This window comes from Anneissia japonica, unplaced genomic scaffold (assembly GCF_011630105.1).
Source record: "Anneissia japonica isolate Jap-2015-1 unplaced genomic scaffold, ASM1163010v1 scaffold287842_len214950_cov117, whole genome shotgun sequence".
Lineage (NCBI taxonomy): Eukaryota > Metazoa > Echinodermata > Crinoidea > Comatulida > Comatulidae > Anneissia > Anneissia japonica.
In genome coordinates, this window is record NW_022750461.1 from 21579 (window position 1) to 24798 (window position 3220).

A 3220-nucleotide genomic window follows, 5' to 3' on the forward strand; every position below is an offset into this window, starting at 1 on the left:
TTGTACGCAAGCTTGTCTTTGAGTCGGGTTAACTCACTATAATCTAAAAAAAATAATCTGCTATCAAAAAAACTCCGAATATTAAGTTAGTTCTGGCTATATCTGCAAAAGACTGGGAAGATTTTAAAATTTAGTAGACTCAAAATCGAGGTGGTTTGAGGCTTTACTTTACACAGAATATAGCACTATTACGGTAGCTACTTGCCACCTGCTAATTTTCCCCACTGATTTTTTTTTCTACCTGGAGAGTTATTCCCAGCCCAGGCTATTCCCCCCCCCACCCCATTTTTTTGATGCATTGTTCCTCTTAGTTTTCCTATTGATTTTTTTTTCCCATCAGGTTATTTTCATTATACTTTATAAGAGAGAACATTTTTTTTTTTTTGTGTGTTTTCTCTATATCAATTAATTATTGTCTAGTCATTGTAAGGTTACACTAAAAAGGTGTGCCGATGATACAAATGCGTTATTCAATCAATTGACTGATTGACTATTGATGCATTCGCAATACCGTATTGATGAAGCCTAAATACACATTGTAGAAAGGTTTTGAAAGTTTAAATCTGGTTTTACATAAGAAATACAGGAAAGAAAACAGGATATCTTTATAACATGCTTCCTCTTTTGGAATTTCGATATCACACCTTTTTCCTAGTCGTTCTATATATTTCATTATATATTATATATTTCATCCACAAAAAATACTCTATTATTTCTGTACTTCTACAGTACTTCGGAGGTCAATGCCCATTAGTGATTCTCTTCTACGATACGCCTACTACTGAACGGTCCACTGATTAATCGCAGATAAGAAAGTATAATACATACTCCAAGTTGTTGGGATTCAATATTTCGACATTAATTATGTCATCATACGCCTACTTTTATTTCAAATTGTGTGTTACGGTTGATGGTAGCAAATACGCCTATATCATTAAACATATTTCATTTAATTAATGTTATTTAATTTGTTTATCAGAAAATTAGGTTAATTTATGTTTTATAAAGTATGCATATTATATATATATAGGCTTAGCTCAACTAGCATTCAATTAAATACATTAGAAACACTGTTTTGGCTTGACGTCGTAATAATTATGCACGAAAGTGTATTCTTCAGGCCTATCAGTTCATCGATCTATGGAAGAAAGCATCCAACTACTCAATAATGTTGGAATATAGAATACATGCCAAGTTGGAGGTAGCTAGAGGCTTGAGATTTAACAGGAAATAACTCAATTGACGTGAGTCGAGGGCCCGTCCAAGGGCCCCGAAAAATGTTGGGCTCCCTGGGTACTCCGAATATCTCTAGTGCTGAAATTAAAGCTTAAAAATGAGTAGCTATAACAGGAACGATAGAATAATCTCACTACAATAATTATAATTACAATAATAATAATAATTACAATAATAATAATAATAATAATTAATAATAATAATAATAATTTAATATTGGTTTCCTTTTTGCCCTTTAAACTGTTTCATTTTGCTATTATTGTGATGTGGGTCTATTTGTTGAAAAATGTTTAAATGTTGATTGTTTAGATTTTTCTGCTTGAACCCTTTACTTTTATAAAATTCAACCCATTTTGAGTGATGAATTAGGAATGATTTGATTTTATTTGAATTGGAGACCTAGAGATCCCCGCGTTTTAGCGCGCACAGAGGCTACCATATGGCAAGCCGTTTTATCATTTACCTCTGAATTGCAGTTAAGTCGAATGCATTACAGTTAACTGTAATTCAATTACAGTTAACTGTAATACATTCGACTTAACTGTAATACATTACAGTTAAGTGTAATGCATTACAGTTAACTGTAATTCAATTACAGTTAACTCGAATTCAATTGCAGTTAACTGCAATTAAAATTTTGTTTTTGAGTTAAGTGTAATTTATTTAAAGGTAACTGGAAATCTATTTCAATTATGTGTATTTCGGCTTAATTCGAAAACATTTGCAGTTAACTTGAATGCATTTCAAGTTAACTGCAAATCATTTCCAGTTAACTGTAATGCAATTCAAGTTAACTGCAATTCAGAGGTTGGTTGTAATTAGCGTTAAGTGAATACGATTGGTTGCTGTCTCTTATACACATCTAGATGTGTATAAGAGACAGATCCAGTACAGTACTGTGGCGGATCCAGGCATTTTAAATAAAGGGGGCCCAGAGAGAGGCTTTCACAGATGGATGATGTAGACCATCTCAGCTCCACCAAGCTTGGGCTGAGATAAGAAAATTAATTATTATGGCACTTCCAGATGACCAGAAATGCAACTGTCATACTTAATTTGAATACAATTTTTTCTCAAAATTTAGGAGAGGGACGCCTGGGATGGCTGTCGCCTTCCCCCTGATTCTACCACTTAAATCTATACTGTAACCCTCAAGATGTGTATAAGAGACAGCCATAGGCCTCACTCGAAACACACATACGTACGACTTGAAACTAATTGCGAACTTTATAATTCAAACACGGGCAAGAACAGTATAGCTGTATGACGACCATATGACAACTGCCTCATACTTTTTGGAGGTAGAAACTCCATAGGTTAGAACATGAAAAAGGTACAGTACATGGTAAACCTAGGCTATATTATTATTATGCATGTACCCGTAAGCTTGGCCGCTATACACAGTGTTCAGTTAGACCGACGTTATTCGTCCTAGTTGTCCTTGAAAATTTGTTTGGTTGTCCCCGAAGAATTTCTCTTAACGGCAGGGCAAATCAATCCCCTCCCACCTCGCACACTAGCGCCGCCACTGAACCTCCATTAGAAATGCAACACTGCTTTTGGAAATAAATTAACCAGACAAGTTTAAAACAACAAAAACACATTGATATCAATGATTAAAAAATTAATATGCAGCTTCATTTTGACATAATTATCTCATATCTTAATTATACATGCAGTATATGTCTCATGTTGTTGCTGTTTGGAGTCACTCTATGTAGTGTATGACTGCCACTACTAACTCCAAGCTAATGAACAGTTGAGATGTGTATAAGAGACAGCTTTATGGGACAATACATGAAACACTACACCGTTTCTGATATATAAACTGCAATACATTATCAGCATCTTTCCAACGATACCATACACGACTACTTTTTGGTGAGTTTATATACTTATTCTTATTTTATACACATTTTAAGTATATTTTGCGGATATTTTAAAACAAATAAACACCTATTTTTTAATTATGTTCCATTCTGGC